Source organism: Durio zibethinus, chromosome 19, assembly GCF_047325235.1.
Source record: "Durio zibethinus cultivar Kanyao isolate XHJ-2024 chromosome 19, ASM4732523v1, whole genome shotgun sequence".
Taxonomy (NCBI): Eukaryota; Viridiplantae; Streptophyta; class Magnoliopsida; order Malvales; family Malvaceae; genus Durio; species Durio zibethinus.
Window position 1 is genome coordinate 14,250,927 of NC_143180.1, and position 23,515 is coordinate 14,274,441.

Consider the following 23,515-nt stretch of genomic DNA (forward strand, 5'->3'; position numbering starts at 1 on the left):
GGCATACGGAGTTCATTCCCAGTCTAAGCATACGGAGTTCATTCTCAGTCTAAGAACGGACCGGACCAAGAGTTGCGGTAACACATGCTGGGCTCGAGCATGTGCTGGTGCCACATTTTTCTTCGTCGGGGCACCATCGCCGGAGCATCGTCAGAGAACCTGACCGACAACATTGGGGTTCCAAAGATCGGGGGGCCGGAGGGGTGTGCGCACATGATGTGCGATTGGTGCTGGTACATGGCCCTTATATTGGCCCCCAATCCCTCATCAAACCTCGAGAACTCACATCCCCTTAAAGAGCATTTGAGATTTTACAGGTTTGCTGCCAGTAGCCACTAAAGTGTCTGAAATGGGGACACTTTTTTCAAATGGTCACAAAATCTTGTACACTTAGAGTTTTTAGCTTAATTTTTTTGTGCATGCCAAAAAAAATACAAGGATCAGTTCTACCAAGTTTGGGGCCAAAACTTCTTCCGAAAAAATTTTGAAAAATCCCGAACTGTAAAAAGTTTCAAAAATCATGAAAAATAGAAAATGAGTCGTCTTGCCATGAAACTTTACGTGAAGGCTTAAGGGACCACTGTATGAATTTACAAGCCATAAAAATGGCATTGGTATGCAAAAATATGAAGATGTGCATAAACCCACCTACCACCCTATCGATCCATGGCTTGCGCATCCTATCTCTCTACCGACATAGTGCCTGCCCGCCCGCTCGTTTCATCGGTTGGCTTAGGCATACGGAGTTCATTACCAGTCTAAGATCAGATCGGACTGAGGGTTGCGGCAGCACGTAGAGGGGGACCCGGCTGATCCCTGACTTGCGCATCTCACCCCTTTGGCCAGCTGAGCGCTCGCACGCTCGTTTCGTAGGTTGACTTAGGCATACGGAGTTCATTCCCAGTCTAAGATCGGACCGAACCGAGGGTTCCGACAGCACATGCTGGGCTTGAGCATGTCCTGGTGCCGTATTTTTCTTCATCGGGGCACCATCGTCGGAGCATCGCTGGAGAACCTGACCGGCGACATTAGGGTTCCGACGATCGGGGGGGCCTAGGGGGTTGTGTGCACATGATGTGCGATGGGTGCTGGTACTTGGCCCTTATATTGGCCCCTATCCCTCATCAAACCTCGAGAACTCACACCCCCCTTAAAGAGCATTTGAGATTTTATAGGTTTGCAGCCAGTAGCCATTAAAGTGTCTGAAATTGAGACACTTTTTTCAAATGGTCACAAAATCTTGTATACTTCGAGTTTTTAGCTGAATTGTTTTATGCATGCCAACCAAAATACAAGGATCACGTCTACCAAGTTTGGGGCCAAAACTCCTTCCGAAAAAATTTTAAAAAATCATGAACCGCAAAAAGTTTTGAAAATTGTTAAAAATAGAAAACGAGTCGTCTTGCCATGAAACTTCACGTGAAGGCTTAAGGGACCATTGTCTGAGTTTACAAGCCATAAAAATAGCATTGGCACGTAGAAATATGAAGATGTGCCTAAACCCACTTACCACCCTATCGATCCACGGCTTACGCATCCCGTCTCTCTAGCCGACGTAGTGCTCGACCGCCCACCCGCCCGTTCATTTCATCGGTTGGCTTAGGCATACGGAGTTCATTCCCAGTCTAAGATTAGACCAGATTGAGGGTTTCAATAGCAGGATTGGCAGCACATAGAGGGGGACCCGATCGATCCTGGCTTGCACATCCCTCCCCTCTGGTCGGTTGAGCGCCCGCATGCTCGTTTCGTGGGTTGACTTAGGCTTACGAAATTCATTCCCAGTCTAAGATCAGACTAGACCGAGGGTTGTGGCAGCACATACGGGGCTCAGGCATGTGCTGGTGCCGCATTTTTCATCACCGGGGCACCATCGTCGGAGCATCGCCAGAGAACCTGACCGGCAGCATTGGGGTTTCGACGATCGGGGGGGCCGAGGGGGGTTGTGCGCACATCATGTGTGATGGGTGCTGGTGCTTGGCCATTATATTGGCCCCCTATCCCTTATCAAACCTTGAGAACTCACACCCACTTAAAGAGCATTTGAGATTTTACAGGTTTGCTGCCAGTAGCCATTAAAGTGTCTGAAATTGGGATGCTTTTTTCAAATTGTCACAAAATCTTGTACACTTTGAGTTTTTAGCTGAATGTTTTTGTTCATGCCAACAAAAATACAAGGATCATGTCTACCAAGTTTGGGGCCAACACCCCTTTCGAAAAAATTTTAAAAAATCCCAAACCCCAAAAAATTTCAAAAATCATGAAAAATAGAAAATGGGTTGTCTTGCCATGAAACTTCACGTGAAGGCTTAAGGGACCATTGTATGAATTTACAAGCCATAAAAATGGCATTGGCATGCAGAAATCTGAAGATGTACCTAAACCCACCTACCACCCTATCGATCCACGGCTTGCGCATCCCGTCTCTCTGGCCGGCGTAGTGCCCGCCCGCCTGCACGCTTATTTCGTCTGTTGGCTTAGGCATACGGAGTTCATTCCCAGTCTAAGATCAAACCGAACCAAGGGTTGCAGCAGCAGGATCGACAGCACGCATTCCGAACCAAGGGTGCGTGCCAATAAAAATACAACGATCACCCCTACTAAGTTTGGGGCAACAAATCATTCTGAAAAAATTTTCAAAAATCCCAAACCGTAGAAAGTTTTGAAAATCATGAAAAATAGAAAATGAGTCGTCTTGCCATGAAACTTTACGTGAAGGCTTAAGGGACCACTGTATGAATTTACAAGCCATAAAAATGGCATTGGTATGCAAAAATATGAAGATGTGCATAAACCCACCTACCACCCTATCGATCCATGGCTTGCGCATCCTATCTCTCTACCGACATAATGCCCGCCCGCCCGCTCGTTTCATCGGTTGGCTTAGGCATACGGAATTCATTACCAGTCTAAGATCAGATCGGACTGAGGGTTGCGGCAGCACGTAGAGGGGGACCCGGCCGATCCCTGACTTGCCCATCTCACCCCTTTGGCCAGCTGAGCGCTCGCACGCTCGTTTCGTAGGTTGACTTAGGCATACGGAGTTAATTCCCAGTCTAAGATCGGACCGGATCGAGGGTTGCAGCAGCACATGCTGGGCTCGGGCATGTGCTGGTGCAGCATTTTTCTTCGTCGGGGCACCATCGTCGGAGCGTCGCTGGAGAACCTAACCGGCGGCATTAGGGTTCCGGCAATCGGGGGGGCCTAGGGGGTGTGCGCACATGATGTGTGATGGTTGCTGGTACTTGGCCCTTATATTGGCCCCCTATCCCTCATGAAACCTCGAGAACTCACACCGCCTTAAAGAGCATTTGAGATTTTACAGGTTTGCTGCCAGTAGCCATTAAAGTGTCTGAAATGGGGACACTTTTTTCAAATGGTCACAAAATCTTGTACACTTCGAGTTTTTAGCTGAACTTTTTTGTGCATGCCAAAAAAAATACAAGGATCACGTCTACCAAGTTTGGGGTAAAAACTCCTTCCGAAAAAATTTAAAAAAATCCCGAAACGTAAAAAGTTTCAAAAATTGCGAAAAATAGAAAACGAGTCGTCTTGCCATGAAACTTCACGTGCAAGCCTAAGGGACCATTGTATGAATTTACAAGCCATGAAAATGGCATTGGCACACAGAAATATAAAGATGTGCCTAAACCACCTGCCACCCTATCGATCCACGGCTTGTGCATCCCGTCTCTCTGGCCGACGTAGTGCCCGGTCGCCCGCCCGCTCGTTTCGTCAGTTGGCTTAGGCATACGGAGTTCATTCCCAGTCTAAGATTAGATCGGACCGAGGGTTACGGTAGTAAGATCGGTAGCACGTAGAAGGGGACCCGACCGATCCCCGGCTTGCGCATCCCACCCCTCTGGCCGGATGAGCGCCCGCACGCTCGTTTCATGGGTTGACTTAGGCATACGGAGTTCATTCCCAGTCTAAGCATACGGAGTTCATTCCCAGTCTAAGATCAAACCAGACCGAGGGTTCCGACAGAAAATGTTGGGCTCGGGCATGTGCTGGTGTCGCATTTTTCTTCACCGGGACACCATCGTCGGAGCATCATCGGAGAACCTGACCGACGACATTGGGGTTCCGGTGATCGCGGGGTCGGGGGGTATGCGGACATGCTGTGCGATTGGTGCTGGTACTCGACCCTTATATTGGCCCCCTATCCCACATCAAACCTCGAGAACTCAGACCCCTTAAAGCGCATTTGAGATTTTACAGGTTTGCTGCCAGTAGCCATTAAAGTGTCTGAAATGGGGACACTTTTTTCAAATGGTCACAAAATCTTGTACACTTCAAGTTTTTAGCTGAATTTTTTTGTGCAAGCCAACAAAAATACAAGGATCATGTCTACCATGTTTGGGGCCAAAAATCCTTCCGAAAAAATTTAAAAAAATCCCGAACCGAAAAAAGTTTCAAAAATCATGAAAAATAAAAAACAGGTCATCTTGCCGTAAACTTCACGTGAAGGCTTAAGGGACCATTGTATGAATTTACAAGCCATAAGAATGGCATTGGCACACAGAAATATGAAGATGTGCCTAAATCCACCTACCACCTTATCGATCCACGGCTTGCGCATCTCATCTCTCTGGCCGGCGTAGTGCCCGCTCGCTCGTTTCGTCAGTTGGCTTAGGCATACGGTGTTCATTCCTAGTCTAAGTTCAGACAGGACTGAGGGTTGTGATAGTAGGATCGACAGCATGCAGAAGGGGACTCGACCAATCCCCGACTTGCGCATCCCGCCCCTTTGGCTGACTGAGCACCCGTATGCTCGTTTCGTGGGTTAACTTAGGCATACAGAGTTCATTCCAAGTCTAAGCATACGGAGTTCATTCCCAGTCTAAGATTGGACTGGACCGAGGGTTGCGGCAGCACATGTTGGGCTCGGGCATTTGCTAGTGCCGCATTTTTCTTCACCAGGGCACAATCGTCTGAGCATCGCCGGAGAACCTGACCGGCGGCATTGGGGTTTTGGCGATCGAGGGGGCCAAGAGTGGTTGTACGCACATGATGTGCGATGGGTGCTGGTACTTGGCCCTTATATTGGCCCCCTATCCCTCATCAATCCTCGAGAACTCACTCCCCCTTAAAGAGCATTTGACATTTTACAGGTTTGCTGCCAGTAGCCATTAAAGTGTCTGAAATGGGAACACTTTTTTCAAATGGTCACAATATCTTGTACACTTCGAGTTTTTAGCTGAATTTTTTTTGTGCATGCCAAAAAAAATACAAGGATAATGTCTACCAAGTTTGGGGTCAAAAATCCTTCCAAAAAAATTTTAAAAAATCCTGAGCCGTAAAAAGTTTTAAAATCGTGAAAAATAGAAAACGAGTCGTCTTGCCAAGAAACTTCACGTGAAGGCTTAAGGGACCATTGTATGAATTTACAAGCCATAAAAATGGCATTGACTTATAGAAATATGAAGATGTGCCTAAACCCACCAACCACCCTATCGATCCACGGCTTGCATATCCCGTCTCTCTGGCCGGCGTAGTGCCCGCCCGCCTGCCCATTTCATCACCGAAAATTTTGACCGACGACATTAGGGTTCCAATGATCGGGGGAACCGGGGGGTGTGCGCACATGATGTGCCATGGGTGCTGGTACTTGGCCCTTATATTGGCCCCCTATCCCTCATCAAACCTCAAGAACTCACACCTCATTAAAGAGCATTTGAGATTTTACAGGTTTGCTGCCAGTAGCCATTAAAATGTTTGAAATGGGGACACTTTTTTCAAATGGTCACAAAATCTTGTAAACTTTGAGTTTTGAGCTGAATTTCTCTGTGCATGCTATCAAAAATACAAGGATCCACCATGTTTTGGGCCAAAACTCCTTTCAAAAAAATTTAAAAAAATCTCGAACCCCAAAATGTTTCAAAAATCATGAAAAATAGAAAACGAGTCATCTTGCCAAGAAACTTTACGTGAAGGCTTAAGGGACCATTGTATGAATTTACAAGCCATAAAAATGGCATTGGCTCATAGAAATTTGAAGATGTGCCTAAACCCACTAACCACCCTATCGATCCACGGCTTGCATATCCCGTCTCTCTGGCCGGCGTAGTGCCCGCCAGCCCGCCCGTCCGCTCGTTTCGTCGGTTGGCTTAGGCATACAGAGTTCATTCCCCGTCTAAGATCAAAATGGATCGAGGGTTGCGGTAGCAGGATCGGCAGCGCGCAGAGGGGGACCCGATCAATTCCCGGCTTGCGCATCCCATCCCTCTGGCTGGCTGAGTGCCCGAAGCTCCTTTCGTGGTTTGACTTAGGCATACGGAGTTCATTCCCAGTCTAAGCATACGAAGTTCATTCCCAGACTAAGATCGAACCGAACCGAAGGTTGTGGCAGCACATACTGGGCTCGGGCATGTGCTGGTGCCACATTTTTCTTCGTCGGGGTACCATCATCGAAGAACCTGACCAACGGCATTGGGTTTCGGCTATCGAGGGGGCCGAGGGGTGTGCGCACATGATGTGTGATGGGTGCTGATACTTGGCCCTTATATTGCCCCCTATCCCTCATCAAACCTTGAGAACTCACACCTCTTAAAGAGCATTTGAGATTTTACAGGTTTGCTGCCAGTAGCCATTAAAGTGTCTGAAATGGGGACACTTTTTTCAATTGGTCACAAAATCTTGTACACTTCGATTTTTTTGCTGAATTTTTTTATGCATGCCAACAAAAATACAAGGATCATGTCTTCCAAGTTTGGGGCCAAAACTCCTTCCGAAAAAATTTTAAAAAATCTCAAACCGTAAAAAGTTTTTAAAATCGTGAAAAGTAGAAAACGAGTCGTCTTGCCATTAAAATTCACATGAAGGCTTAAGGGACCATTGTACGAATTTACAAGTCATAAAAATGGCATTGGCACGTAGAAATATGAAGATGTGCCTAAACCCACCTACCACCCAATCATCCACGGCTTGCGCATCCCGTCTCTCTGGCCGGTGTAGTGCCCGCTTGCCCGCTCGTTTCGTCAGTTGGCTTAGGCATACGGAGTTCATTCCCAGTTTAAGGTCGGAGTAGACGGAGGGCCGCAACAGCAGGAACGGCAGCACGCAGAGGGGGACCCGACCGATCCCCGGCTTGCGCATCCCACCCCTTTGGCCGACTGAGCGCCCGCACGCTCGTTTCATGGGTTGACTTAGGCATGCAGAGTTCATTCGTAGTCTAAGCATACGGAGTTCATTCCTAGTCTAAGATCGCCGGAGAACCTGACCAGCGGCATTGGGGTTCCGACGATCGAGGGGGCCGGAAGGGGTGTACGCACATGATGTGCGATGGCTTCTGGTAGTTGGCCTTTATATTGGCCCCCTATCCCTCATCAAACCTTAAGAACTCACACCCCCTTAAAGAGCATTTGAGATTTTACAGGTTTGCTACCAGTAGCCATTAAAGTGTCTAAAATGGGGACACTTTTTTCAAATTGCCACAAAACCTTGTACACTTCGAATTTTTAGCTAAATTTTTTTGTGCATGCCAACAAAAATAAAAGGATCACATCTACCAAGTTTGGGGCCAAAAATCCTTCCAAAAAAATTTTAAAAAATCTCGAACCGTAAAAAGTTTTGAAAATCATGAAAAATAGAAAACGGGTCATCTTGCCATGAAACTTCACGTGAAGGCTTAAGGGACCATTGTACGAATTTACAAGCCATAAGAATGGAATTGGCACGCAGAAATATGAAGCTGTACCTAAACCCACCTACCACCCTATCGATCCATGGCTTACGCATCCCGTCTCTCTGGCCGACGTAGTCCCCGCCCGCCCACCCACCCGCTCGTGTCGTCGGTTGGCTTAGGCATACGAAATTCATTCCCAGTCTAAGATCGGACCGGACCGAGGGTTACGGTAGCACATGCTGGCCTCGAGCATGTGCTGGTGTCATATTTTTCTTCATTGGGGCACCATCGTCGGAGCATCGTCGGAGAACCTGACCGGCGGCATTGAGGTTTCGGCGATCGGACGGCCGGGGGGGGTGTGTGCACATGATGTGCGATGGGTGCTGGTACTTGGCCCTTATACTGGCCCCCAATCCCTCATCAAACCTCGCGAACTCACACCCCCTTAAAGAGCATTTGAGATTTTACAGGTTTGCTGCCAATAGCCATTAAAGTGTCTGAAATGGGGACATTTTTTTCAAATGGTCACAAAATCTTGTACACTTCGAGTTTTTAGCTGAATTTTTTTGTGCATGCCAACAAAAATACAAGGATCACGTCTACCAAGTTTGGGGCCAAAACTCGTTGCGAAAAAATGTTAAAAAATCCTAAACTGCAAAAAGTTTCAAAAATCGTGAAAAATATAAAACTCGTCGTCTTGCCTCACCTGAAGGCTTAAAGGACCATTGTATGAATTTACAAGCCATATAAATGGAATTGGCACATAGAAATACGAAGATGTGTCTAAACCCACCTACCACCCTATCGATCCACAGCTTGTGCATCCCGTCTCTCTGGCCAGCGTAGTTCCCGTCCGCCTGGCCGTCCGCTCGTTTCGTCGGTTAGCTTAGGCATACGGAGTTCATTCCCAGTCTAAGATCAGACCGGACTGAGGGTTACGGCAGCATGCAGAAGGTGACCCAATCGGTCCCCGGCTTGTGCATCCCGCCCCTCTGGCCGGCTGGGCGCCCGCACGCTCGTTTCATGGGTTGACTTAGGCATACGGAGCGCATTCCCAGTCTAAGATCGGATCGGACCAAGTGTTGCGGCAGCATATGCTGGGCTCGAGCATGTGCTGGTGTCGCATTTTTCTTCATCGAAGCATCGTCGGAGAACCTGACCGGCGGCATTGGGGTACTGTCGATCAGGGGGGTCGGGCGGGGTGTGCACCCATGATGTACGATGGGTGCTGGTACTTGGCCCTTATATTGGCCCCCTATCCCTCATCAAACCTCGAGAACTCACACCCCCTTAAAGAGCATTTGAGATTTTACAGGTTTGCTGCTAGCAGCCTTTAAAGTGTCTGAAATGGGGACACTTTTTTCAAATGGTCACAAAATCTTGTACACTTTGAGTTTTTAGCAGAATTTTTTTGTGCATGCCAACAAAAATACAAGGATCACGTATACCAAGTTTGGGGCTAAAACCCCTTCCGAAAAAATTTTAAAAAATCCCGAACAGCAAAATGTTTTGAAAATTGTGAAAAATAGAAAACGAGTCGTCTTGCCATGAAACTTCACGTAAAGGCTTAAGTTACCATTCTATGAATTTACAAGCCATAAAAATGGCATTGGCACACAGAAATACGAAGATGTACCTAAACCCACCTACCACCCTATCGATCCACGGCTTACGCATCCCATCTCTCTGGCCGGCGTAGTGCCTGCCCGCCCGCCCGCCCGCTCGTGTCGTCGGTTGGCTTAGGCATACGAAATTCATTCCAGTCTAAGATTGGACCAGACCAAGGGTTACGGTAGCACATGCTGGCCTCAGGCATGTGCTGGTACCGTATTTTTCTTCGCCGGGGCACCATCATCGAAGCATCATCGGAGAACCTGACCGGCGGCAGTAGGGTTCCGGCGATCGGGGGGCCGGGGGGTGTGCGCACATGATGTGCGATGGGTGCTGGTACTTGGCCCTTATGCTGGCTCCCAATCCCTCATCAAACCTTGAAAACTCACACCCCCTTAAAGAACATTTGAGATTTTACAGGTTTGCTGCCAGTAGCCATTAAAGTGACTGAAATGGGGACATTTTTTTCAAATGGTCACAAAATCTTGTACACTTTGAGTTTTTAGCTGAATTTTTTTGTGCATGCCAACAACAATACAAGGATCACGTCTACCAGGTTTGGGGCCAAAACTCATTGCGAAAAAACTTTAAAAAATCCTAAACTGCAAAACGTTTCGAAAATCGTGAAAAATATAAAACTCGTCGTCTTGCCATGAAACTTCACATGAAGGCTTAAGGGACCATTGTATGAATTTACAAGCCATATAAATGGCATTGGCACATAGAAATATGAAGATGTGCCTAAACCCACCTACCACCCTATCGATCCACAACTTGCGCATCCCGTCTCTCTGGCTAATGTTGTTCTCGCCTGCCTGCCCGTCCGCTCATTTCTTCGGTTAGCTTAGGCATACGGAGTTCATTCCCAGTCTAAGATCAGACCGGACCGAGGGTTGCGGTAGCAGGATCGATAGCATGCAGAGGGGGACCCGATCGGTCCCCGACTTGCGCATCCCACCCCTCTGACCGGCTGAGCGCCCGCACGCTCATTTCATGGGTTGACTTAGGCATACGGAGCTCATTGCCAGTCTAAGATCGGATCGGATCGAGGGTTGCGGCAGCACATGCTGGGCTCGAGCTTGTGCTGGTGTCGTATTTTTCTTCGTCGAAGTATCACCGGAGAACCTGACCGACGGCATTGGGGTACTGACGATCGGGGGGGCCGGGCGGGGTGTGCGCCGATGATGTACGATGGGTGCTGGTACTTTGCCCTGATATTGGCCCCCTATCCCTCATCAAACCTCGAGAACTCACACCCCCTTAAAGAGCATTTGAGATTTTATAGGTTTGCTGCTAGCAGCCTTTAAAGTGTTTGAATTGGGGACACTTTTTTCAAATGGTCACAAAATCTTGTACACTTCGAGTTTTTAGCTGAATTTTTTTGTGCATGCCAACAAAAATACAAGGATCACGTCTACCAAGTTTGGGGCCAAAACTCTTTCCAAAAAAATTTTACAAAATCCTGAACCGTAAAAAGTTTCAAAATCATGAAAAATAGAAAATGAGTCGTCTTGCCATGAAACTTCACGTGAAGGCTTAAGGGACCATTGTATGAATTTACAAGCCATAAAAAAAGCATTGGCATGTAGAAATATGAAGATGTGCCTAAACCCACCTACCACCCTATCGATCCACGGCTTGCGCATCCGTCTCTCTGATAGACGTAGTGCCCGCCCGCCCGCTCGATTGTTTCGTCGGTTGGCTTAGGCATACGGAGTTCATTCTGAGTCTAAGATCAGACCGGATCGAGGGTTGTGGTAGCAGGATCGGCAGCATGCAGAGGGGGACCTGCCCGATCCCCAGCTTGCGCATCCAACCCTTCTGGCCGGCTGACCGCCCGAACGCTCGTTTCGTTGGTTGTCTTTGGCATACGGAGATCATTCCCAGTCTAAGATCGGACTGGACCGAGGGTTGTGGCAGCACATGTTGGGCTCGAGCAAGTGCTGGTGCCACATTTTTCTTCGTCGGGGCACCATCACCGGAGAACCTGACGGGCGACATTGGGGTTCTGACGATCGGGGGGGCCGAGGGGGGTGTGCGCACATGATGTGCAATGGGTGCTGGTACTTGGCCCTTATTTCAGCCCCCTATCCCTCATCAAACCCCTAGAACTCACACCTCCTTAAAGAGCATTTGAGATTTCACAGCTTTGCTGCCAGTAGCCATTAAAGTGTCTGAAATGGGGACACTTTTTTCAAATCGTCACAAAATCTTGTACACTTCGAGTTTTTAGCTGAATTTTTTTGTGCATGCCAAAAAAAAATAAAAGGATCACGTCTACGAAGTTTGGGGCCAAAACGTCTTCCGAAAAAAATTTAAAAAATCCTGAACTGCACAAAGTTTCAAAAATCATGAAAAATAGAAAATGAGTCATCTTGCCATGAAACTTCACGTGAAGGCTTAAGAGACCATTGTATGAATTTACAAGCCATAAAAATGGCATTGGCACGTAGAAATATGAAGATGTGCCTAAACCCACCTACCACACTATCGATCCACAGCTTGCGCGTCCCGTCTCTTTGGCCGGTGTAATGCCCGCCCGTCTGCCCACCAACTCGTTTTGTCAGCTGGCTTAAGCATACGGAGTTCATTCCCAGTGTAAGATCGAATGGATCGAGGGTTGCGGTAGCAGGATCGGTAGCTCGCATAGGGGGACCTGACTGATCCCTAGCTTACGCATCCCACCCCTCTGGCCAGCTGAGCGCTCGCATACTCATTTCGTGGGTTGACTTAGGCATACAGAGTTAATTCCCAGTCTAAGCATACAGAGTTCTTTCCCAGTCTAAGATCGGACCAGATCGAGGGTTGCGGTACCACATGCTGGGCTTGGGCATGTGCTAGTGCCACATTTTTCTTCACCGGGCCACCATCGTCGGTGCATCGATGGAGAACCTAACTGACGGTATTGGGGTTCCGGCGATCGGGGGGGCCGGGGGGGTGTACGCACATGATATGCAATGGGTGCTAGTACTTGGCCCTTATATTGGCCCCCTATCTCTCATCAAACCTCAAGAACTCACACCCCCTTTAAGGGCATTTGAGATTTTACAGGTTTGCTGCCAGTAGCCATTAAAGTGTCTGAAATGGGGACACTTTTTTTTAAATGGTCACAAAATCTCGTACACTTTGAGTTTTTGGCTGAATTTTTTTGTGCATGCCAACAAAATACAAGGATCATGTCTACCAAGTTTGGGGCCAAAAGTCCTTCCGAGAAAATTTTAAAAAATTTCAAACAGCAAAAAGTTTCAAAAATTTTGAAAAATAAAAAAACGAGTCATCCTGCCATGAAATTTCACGTGAAGGCTTAAGGGACCATTGTATGAATTTACAATCCATAAAAATGGCATTGGCACACAGAAATATGAACATGTACCTAAACCCACCTACCACCCTATCGATCCTTGGCTTACGCATCCCGTCTCTCTGGGCGGCGTAGTGCCCATCCGCCCGTTCGTTTCATTGGTTGGCTTAGGCATACGGAGTTCATTCCCAGTCTAAGATAGGACTGGACCGAGGGTTACGGCAGCATGTGCTGGTGTCGCATTTTTCTTTACCGAAGCACCATCGTCGGAGCATCATCGGAGAACCTGACCAGCGGCATTGGGGTCCCGACGATCGGGGGGGTCGGGGGGGTGTGCGCACATGATGTGTGATGGGTGCTGGTATTTGGCCCTTATATTGGCCCCCAATCCCTCATCAAACCTTGAGAACTCACACCCCACTAAAGAGCATTTGAGATTTTACAAGTTTGCTGCCAGTAGCCATTAAAGTGTCTGGAATGGGGACACTTTTTTCAAATGGTCACAAAATCTTGTACACTTCGAGTTTTTAGCTGAATTTTTTTGTACAAGCCAAAGAAAAATACAAGGATCACATCTACGAAGTTTGGGGCCAAAACTCCTTCCGAAAAAATTTTAAACAATCCCGAACCGCAAAAAGTTTCAAAAATCGTGAAAAATAGAAAACGAGTCGTCTTGCCATGAAACTTCACGTGAAGGCTTAAGGGACCATTGTATGAATTTACAAGTCATAAAAATGGCATTGGCTCATAGAAATATGAAGATGTGCCTAAACCCACTTACCACACTATCGATCCATGGCTTGCGCATCCCGTCTCTCTAGCCGACATAGTGCCCGCCTGCCCGCCCGCTCATTTTGTCGGTTGGCTTAGGCATACAGAGTTCATTCCTAGTCTAAGATCGGACCGGACCGAGGGTTGCGGCAGCAGGATCGACAGCATGCAGAGGGGGACCTGCCCGATCCCCGGCTTGCGCATCCAACCCCTCTGGCCGGTTGAGCGCCCGAACGCTCATTTCATGGGTTGTCTTCGGCATACGGAGTTCATTCCCAGTCTAACATCCGATCGGACCGAGAGTTGTGGCAGCACATGCTGGGCTCGAGGATGTGCTGGTGCCGCATTTTTCTTCGTCGGGGCACCATCGCCGGAGAACTTGACCGGCAACATTGGGGTTCCGACATTCGGGGGAGCCAGTGGGGGCTGTGCACACATAATGTGTGATGGGTGCTGGTACTTGGCCCTCATATTGGCCCCTTATCCCTCATCAAACCTCGAGAACTCACACCCCCTTAAAGAGCATTTGAGATTTTACAAGTTTGCTTCCAGTAGCCATTAAAGTGCCTAAAATGGGGACACTTTTTGAAATGGTCACAAAATCTTGTACACTTCGAGTTTTTAGCTGAATTTTTTGGTACATGCCAACAAACATACAAGGATCTCATCTACCATGTTTGGGGCCAAAACTCCTTCCAAAAAAATTTTAAAAAATCCCGAATCGTAAAAAGTTTCAAAAATCATGAAAAATAGAAAATGAGTCGTCTTGCCATGAAACCTCACGTGAAGGCTTAAGGGACCATTGTATGAATTTACAAGCCATAAAAATTGCACTGACATGTAGAAATATGAAGATGTGCCTAAACCCACCTACCACCCTATCGATCCACGGCTTGCGCATCCTGTCTCTCTGGCCGGTGTAGTGCCCGCCCGCCCGCCTGCCAACTCGTTTCGTCGGTTGGCTTAGGCATACGGAGTTCATTCCCAGTCTATGAATAGACCAGACCGAGGGTTGCGGTAGCAGGATCGACAGCATGCAGAGGGGGACCCGACCGATCCCCGACTTGCGCATCCCGCCCCTCTGGTCGGCTGAGCGCCAGCACGCTCGTTTCGTGGGTTGACTTAGGCATACAGAGTTCATTTCCAGTCAAAGATCGGATAGGACCGAGTGTTGCAGCAGCACATGTTGGGCTTGAGCATCTGCTAGTGCCGTATTTTTCTTCACCGGGGCACCATCGCCGGAGAACTTGACTAGCAGTATTGGGGTTCCGATGATCGGGAGGGCCAGGGGGGCTGTGCAGACATAATGTGCAATGGGTCCTAGTACATGGCCCTCATATTGGCCCCCTATCCCTCATCAAACCTCGAGAACTCACACCCTCTTAAAGAGCATTTGAGATTTTACAGGTTTGCTGCCAGTAGCCATTAAAGTGTCTGAAATGGGGACATTTTTTTCAAATGGTTACAAAATCTTGTACACTTTGAGTTTTTAGCTGAATTTTTTTTGTGTATGCCAACAAAAATACAAGGATCACGTCTACCAAGTTTGGGGCCAAAACTCTTTTCGAAAGAATTTTAAAAAATCCTGAACCGTAAAAATCATGAAAAATAGAAAACGAGTCGTCTTGCCATGAAACTTCACATGGAGGCTTAAGGGACAATTGTATGAATTTACAAGCCATAAAAATGGCATTGGCATGCAGAAATATGAAGATGTGCCTAAACCCACCTACCACCTTATCGATCCACGACTTGCGCATCCCGTCTCTCTGGCCGGCGTAGTGCCCGACTGCCTGCTCGTTTCATCGGTTGGCTTAGGCATATGGAGTTCATTCCCAGTCTAAGATCGGACCGAATTGAGGGTTACGGCAACAGGATCAGCAACATGCAGAGGGGGACCCAGCCGATCCCTGGCTTACGCATCCCGCCCCTCTGGTAGGCTGAGCGCCCGAACACTTATTTTGTGGGTTGACTTAGGCATACAGAGTTCATTCCCAGTCTAAGTATACGGAGTTCATTCTCAGTCTAAGATCAGATCGGACCAAAGGTTGCGGCAGCACATGCTGGGCTCAAGCATGTGCTGGTGCCGCATTTATCTTCGTCAGGGCACCATCGTCGGAGCATCGCCAGAGAATTGCCGGAGAACCTGACTAGCGGCATTGGGGTTTCGACGATCGGAGGGGTTGGGGGGGTGTACGCAAATGATGTGCGATGGGTGCTGGTACTTGGCCCTTATATTGGCCCCTATCCTTCATCAAACCTCGAGAACTCACACCCCCTTAAAGAGCATTTGAGATTTTACAGGTTTGCTGCCAGTAGCCATTAAAGTCTCTAAAAATGGGGACACTTTTTTCAAATGGTCACAAAATCTTGTAAACTTCGAGTTTTTAGCTGAATTTTTTTGTGCATGCCAAAAAAAATACAAGGATCACGTCTACCAAGTTTGGGGCCAAAAATCCTCCCGAAAAAATTTTAAAAAATCTTGAACCATAAAAAGTTTCAAAAATTGTGAAAAATAGAAAATGAGTCGCCTTGCCATGAAACTTCACGTGAAGGCTTAAGGTACCATTGTATGAATTTACAAGCCATAAAAATGGCTTTGGCATGCACAAATATGAAGATGTGCCTAAACCCACCTACCACCCATCGATCCATGGCTTGCGCATCCCGCCTCTCTTGTCGGTGTAGTACACGCCCACTCGCCCGCCCGCTCCTTTCGTCGGTTGGCTTAGGCATACGGAGTTCATTCCTAGTCTAAGATCAGATCGGACTGAGGGTTGTGGCAGCAGGATTGGTAGCACGTAGAGTGAGATCCGGTAGATCCCTGGATTGCGCATCCCGCCCGTTTGGCCAGTTGAGCGCCCACACGTTCGTTTCGTGGGTTGACTTAGGCATACGGAGTTCATTCCCAGTCTAAGCATACGGAATTCATTCCCAGTCTAAGATCAGACTGAACCAAGGGTTGCGATAGGACATGCTGGGCTCGGGCATGTCTTGGTGCCGTATTTTTCTTCGTCGGGGCACCATCATCGAAGCATTACCGGAGAACCTGATCGAAGGCATTGGGGTTCCGACGATTGGAGGGGCCAGGGGTGTGCGCACATGATGTACGATGGGTGCTGGTACTTGGCCCTTATATTGGCCCCATATCCCTCATCAAACCTCGAGAACTCACAACCCCTTAAAGAGCATTTGAGATTTTACAGGTTTGCTGTCAGTAGCCATTAAAGTTTCTGAAATGGAGACACTTTTTTTCAAATGGTTAAAAAATCTAGTACGCTTCAAGTTTTTAGCTGAATATTTTTTTGCCTGCAAACAAAAAAATAATTATCACGCCTTCCGAAAAAATTTTAAAAAATCCCAAACCGTAAAAAGTTTCAAAAATCATGAAAAATAGAAAACGAGTCGTCTTGCCATGAAACTTCACGTGAAGGCTTAAGGGACTATTGTATGAATTTACAAGTCATAAAAATGGCATTGGCACGTAGAAATATGAAGATGTGCCTAAACCCACTTACCACACTACGATCCATGGCTTGCGCATCCTGTCTCTCTGGCCGCCGTAGTGCCCGCCCGTCCACCTGCTCATTTCGTCAGTTGGCTTAGGCATATAGAGTTCATTCCTAGTCTAAGATCAGACTGGATCGAGGGTTGCGGTAGCAGGATCGGCAGCATGCAGAGGGGGACCTGCCCGTTCCCCAACTTGCGTATCCAACCCCTCTGGCCGGTTGAGCGCCCGAACGCTCATTTCGTGGGTTGTCTTTGGCATACGGAGTTCATTCCCAGTCTAAGATCGGATCGGACCGAGGGTTGTGGCAGCACATGCTAGGCTCAAGCAAGTGCTGGTGTCGCATTTTTCTTCGTCGGGGCACCATCACCGGAGAACTTGACCGTCGGCATTGGGGTTCCGACGATCGGGGGACCGGGGGGGGCTGTGCGCACATAATGTGTGATGGGTGCTCGTACTTGGCCCTCATATTGGCCCCCTATCCCTCATCAAACCTCGAGAACTCACACCCCCTTAAAGCGCATTTGAGATTTTACAGGTTTGCTTCCAGTAGCCATTAAAGTGCCTAAAATGGGGACACTTTTTTCAAATGGTCACAAAATCTTGTACACTTCGAGTTTTTAGCTGAATGTTTTGGTACATGCCAACAAAAATACAAGGATCACATCTACCAAGTTTGGGGCCAAAACTCCTTCCGAAAGAATTTTAAAAAATCTCGAACCGTAAAAATTTTCAAAAATCATGAAAAATAGAAAACGAGTCGTCTTGCCATGAAACCTCATGTGAAGGCTTAAGGGACCATTGTATGAATTTACAAGCCATAAAAATGGCACTGGCACGCAGAAATATGAAGATGTGCCTAAACCCACCAACCACCCTATCGATCCACGGCTTACGCATCCTGTCTCTCTGACCGGTGTAGTGCCAACTCGTTTCGTCGGTTGGCTGAGGCATACGGAGTTCATTCCCAGTACGACCAGACCGAGGGTTGCAGCAGCACATGCTGGTCTTGGGCATGTGCTGGTGCCGTATTTTTCTTCGTCGGGGCACCATCACCGGAGCATCGTCGGAGAACCTGACCGGCGGCATTAGGGTTCCAGTGATCGGGGGGGCCAGGGGGGTGTGCAAACATGATGTGCGATGGGTCCTGGTATTTGGCCCTTATATTGGTCCCCTATCCCTCATCAAATCTCAAGAACTCACACCCCCTTAAAGAGCATTTGAGATTTTACAGGTTTGCTGCCAGTAGCCATTAAAAAGTCTGAAATGGGGACACTTTTCTCAAATGGTCATAAAATCTTGAACACTTCTAGTTTTTAGCTGAATTTTTTTGTGCATGCCAAAAAAAATACAACCATCACGTCTACCAAGTTTGGGGTCAAAACTCCTTCCGAAAAAATTTTAAAAAATCACGAACCGCAAAAATTTTCAAAAATTATGAAAAATAGAAAACGAGTCGTCTTGCCATGAAACTTCACGTGAAGGCTTAAGGGACCATTGTATGAATTTACAAGACATAAAAATGGCATTGGCATGTAGAAATATGAAGACGTGCCTAGACCCACCTACTACCCTATCGATCCACGGCTTGCGCATCCCGTCTCTTTGGCCGGCGTAGTGCCCGCCCGCCCGCTCGCTCATTGCGTCGGTTGCCTTAGGCATGCGGAGTTCATTCCCAATCTAAGATCCGACTGGATTGAGGGTTGCGGTAGTAGGATCAACAGCACGCAGAGGGGGACCCGATCGATTGCCGACTTGCGCATCCCGCCCCTCTGGCCGATTGAGCACCTGCACGCTCGTTCCATGGGTTGACTTAGGCATACGGAGTTCATTCCCAGTCTAAGCATACGAAGTTCATTCCTAGTCTAAGATCGGACCGGATCGAGGGTTGCGGCAGCACATGCTGGGCTCAGGCATGTGCTGGTGCCGCATTTTTCTTCGTCGGGGCACCATTGTCGGAGCATCGCCGGAGAACCGGACCGGCGGCATTGGGGTTCCGACGATCGGGGGGGCCGGGGGACGTGCGCACATGATGTGCGATGGGTGCTGGTACTTGGCCCTTATATTGGCCCCTTATCCCTCATCAAACCTCGAGAACCCACACCCCCTTAAAGAGCATTTGAGATTTTACAGGTTTGTTGCCAGTAGCCATTAACGTGTCTGAAATGGGGACACTTTTTTCAAATGGTCACAAAATCTTGTACACTTCGAGCTTTTAGCTGAATTTTTTTGTGCGTGCCAAGAAAAATACAAGGATCACATCTACCAAGTTTGGGGCCAAAACTCCTTTCAAAAGAATTTAAAAAAATCCCGAACCACAAAAAGTTTTGAAAATCGTGAAAAAAAGAAAACGAGTCGTCTTGCAATGAAACTTCACGTGAAGGCTTAAGGGACCATTGTATGAATTTACAAGCCATAAAAATGGCATTGGCATGCAGAAATATGAAGATGTGCCTAAACCCACCTACCACCCTATTGATCCACGGCTTGCGCATCCCGTCTCTCTGGCCGACATAATGCCGGCCCGCCCGTCCGCTCGTTTCGTCGGTTGGCTTAGTCATACGGAGTTCATTCCCAGTCTAAGATTGGACCGGACCGAGGGTTTCAACAGTAGGATCGACAGCACGTAGAGGGGGACCCGACCGATCCTCGACTTGCGCATTTCGCCCCTCTGGCCAGCTGAGAGCCTGCACGCTCGTTTCATGGGTTGACTTAGGCATACGGAGTTCATTACCAGTCTAAGCATACGGAGTTCATTCCCAGTCGAACACTCAATCGAACCAAGGGTTACAGCAGCACATGCTGGGCTCGGGCATGTGTTGGTGTCGCATTTTTCTTCGTCGGGGCACCATCGTCGGAGCATCGTCGGAGAACCTGACCATTTGGGGTTCCGACGATCGAAAGGCCGGGAGGGGTGTGCGCACATGATATGCCATGGGTGCTGGTACTTGGCCCTTATATTGGCCCCCTATCCCTCATCAAACCTCTCGAACTCACACCCAGTTAAAGAGCATTTGAGATTTTACAGGTTTGCTGCCAGTAGCCATTAAAGTGTCCGGAATGGGGACACTTTTTTCGAATGGTCACAAAATCTTGTACACTTTGAATTTTTAGCTGAATTTTTTTGTGCATGCCAAAAAAATTACAAGGATCACGTCTACCAAGTTTGGGGCCAAAACTCCTTTCAAAAAAATTTTAAAAAATCCTGAACCGTAAAAAGTTTTGAAAATTATGAAAAATAGAAAACGAGTCGTCTTGCAATGAAACTTCACATGAAGGCTTAAGGGACCATTGTATTATTTTACAAGCCATAAAAATGGCATTGGCACGTAGAAATATGAAGATGTGCCTAAACCCACCTACCACCCTATCGATCCACGGCTACATCCCGTCTCTCTGGCCGGCGTAGTGCCCGCCCATCCGCTCTTTTCGTCGGTTGGCTTAGGCATACAGAGTTCATTCCCAGTCTAAGACTGGATCAGACCGAAGGTTGTGGCAGCAGGATCAATAGCATGCAGAGGGGGGCCTGGCCGATCCCCGGCTTGCGCATCCCACCCCTCTGGCCGGCTGAGTGCCCGCACGCTCATTTCGTGGGTTGACTTAGGCATACAGAGTTCATTCATAGTCTAAGTATACAGAGTTCATTCCCAGTCTAAGATCGGACCAGAACGAGGGTTGCGGCAGCACATGCTGGGCTCGGGCATGTGCTGGTGCCGTATTTTTCTCTGTCGGGGCACCATCGTCAGAGCATCATCGGAGAACTTGACCGGTGGCATTGGGGTTCCAGCGATCGGGGGGCTAGGGGGTGTGCACGCATGATGTACGATGGGTGCTGGTACTTGGCCCTTATATTGGCCCCTTATCCCTCATCAAACCATGAGAACTCACACCTCCTTAAAGAGCATTTGAGATTTTACAGGTTTGCTGCCAGTAGCCATTAAAGTGTCTGAAATGGGGACACTTTTTTCAAATGGTCACAAAATCTTGTACACTTTGAGTTTTTAGCTGAATTATTTTGTGCATGCCAAGAAAAATACAAGGATCACGTCTACCAAGTTTGGGGCCAAAACTCTTTTGAAAAAATTATAAAAAATCTCGAACCGCAAAAAGTTTCAAAAATCCTAAAAAATAGAAAACGAGTCATCTTGCCATGAAACTTCACGTGAAGGCTTAAGGGACCATTGTATGAATTTACAAGCCATAAAAATGGCATTGGCATGCAGAAATATCAAGATGTGCCTAAACCCACCTACCACCCTATCGATCCACAACTTACGCATCCCGTCTCTTTGGCCGACGTTGTGCCCGCCCGCCCGTCCGCTCCTTTCATCGGTTGGCTTAGGCATACGGAGTTCATTCCCAGTTTAAGATCAGACTGAACCAAGGGTTGTGGAAGCAGGATCAACAGAACACAGACTGGGACCCGACCAATCCCCGGCTTGCACATCCTACCCCTCTGGCCGACTGAGTGCCCGCACGCTCGTTTCGTGGGTTGACTTAGGCATACTGAGTTCATTCCCAATCTAAGCATACGGAGTTAATTCCCAGTCTAAGATTGGACCAGGAGGGTTGCGACAGCACATGCTGCGCTCGGGCATGTGCTGGTGCCGTATTTTTCTTCATCGGGGCACCATCACCGGAGCATCGCCGGAGAACCTGACTGGCGGCATTGGGGTTCTGACGATCGGGGGAGCCGGGGGGTGTGCGCACATGGTGTGCGACAGGTGCTAGTACTTGGCCCTTATATTGGCCCCCTATCCCTCATCAAACCTCAAGAACTCACACCCCCTTAAAGAGCATTTGAGATTTTACAGGTTTGCTGCCAGTAGCCACTAAAGTGTCTGAAATGGGGACACTTTTTTCAAATGGTCACAAAATCTTGTACACTTCGAGTTTTTAGCTGAAATTTTTTTTGCATTCCCAAAAAAATACAAGGATCATGTCTACCAAGTTTGGGACCAAAAATTCTTCCAAAAAAAATTTTAAAAATCGCGAACCGCAAAAAGTTTTGAAAATCGTGAAAAATAGAAGACGAGTCGTCTTGCCATGAAACTGCACGTGAAGGCTTAAGGTACCATTGTATGAATTTACAAGCCATAAAAATGGCATTGGCAAGCAGAAATATGAAGATTTGCCTAAACCCACCTACCACCCTATCTATCCACAGCTTGCGCATCCCGTCTCTCTGGCCGGCGTAGTGCCCATCCGTCCGCTCGTTCCGTCGGTTGGCTTAGGCATACGGAGTTCATTCCCAGTCTAAGATCAGACCGGATTGAGGGTTGCGGCAGCAGGATAGGCAGCACACAGAGGTGGACCCGATCGATCCTCGGCTTGCGCTTCCCGCCCCTCTGGCCGGCTGATAGCCCGCACGCACGTTTCATGGGTTGACTTAGGTATACGGAGTTCATTCCCAGTCTAAGCATATGGAGTTCATTCCCAGTCTAAGATCGGATCGGACCGAGGGTTGCTACAACACATGCTAGGTTCAGGAATGTGCTGGTGCCGTAATTTTCTCCGTCGAGGCACCATCGCCGTAGCATCGCCGTAGCATCGCCGGAGAACCTGACCGACGGCATTAGCGTTCCAGTGATCGGGGCGACCGGGGGGGTGTGCGCACATGATGTACGATGGGTGCTGGTACTTGGCCCTTATATTGGCCCCCTATCCCTCATCAAACCTCGTGAACTCACACACCCTTAAAGAGCATTTGAGATTTTACAAGTTTGCTGCCAGTAGCCATTAAAGTGTTTGAAATGGGGACACTTTTTTCAAATGGGCACAAAATCTTGTACACTTCGAGTTTTTAGCTGATTTTTTTTGTGCATGCCAAGAAAAATACAAGGATCACGTCTACCATGTTTGGGCCCAAAAATACTTTCAAAAAAATTTTAAAAAATCTCGAACTGTAAAAAGTTTCAAAAATCTTGAAAAATAAAAAACGAGCCGTCTTACCATGAAACTTCATGTGAAGGCTTAAGGGACCATCGTATGAATTTACAAGCCATAAAAATGGCATTGGCACGCAGAAATATGAAGATGTGCCTAAACACACCTACCATCCTATCGATCCATGGCTTGCACATCCCGTCTCTCTGGCCAACGTAGTGCCCGCCCGTCCGTCCGCCCGTTTAGTTCGTCGGTTGGCTTAAGCATACGGAGTTCATTCCCAGTCTAAGATTGGACCCGACCGAGGGTTGCGGTGGAAGGATCAGCAGCACGTAGAGGGGGACCCGGCCGATCCCCGGCTTGCGCATCCCACCCCTCTGACCGGCTGAGCGCTCGTACGCTCGTTTCATGGGTTCACCTAGGCATACGGTGTTCATTCCCAGTCTAAGCACACAGAGTTCATTCCCAGTCTAAGATCAGACCAGACCGAGGGTTACGGTAGCACATGCTAGGCTCGAGCATGTGCTGCTGCCGCATTTTTCTTCGACGGGGCACCATCGCCGGAGCATCGTCGGAGAACCTGACCGACGGCATTGGGGTTCCGACGATCGGGGGGGCCGAGGGGTGTGCGCACATGATGTACGATGGGTGCTGGTACTTGGCCCTTATATTGGCCCCCTATCCCTCATCAAACCTCGAGAACTCACACCCCCTTAAAGAGCATTTGAGATTTTACAGGTTTGCTGCCTGTAGCCATTAAAGTGTCTGAAATGGGGACAATTGTTTCAAATGGTCACAAAATCTTGTACACTTC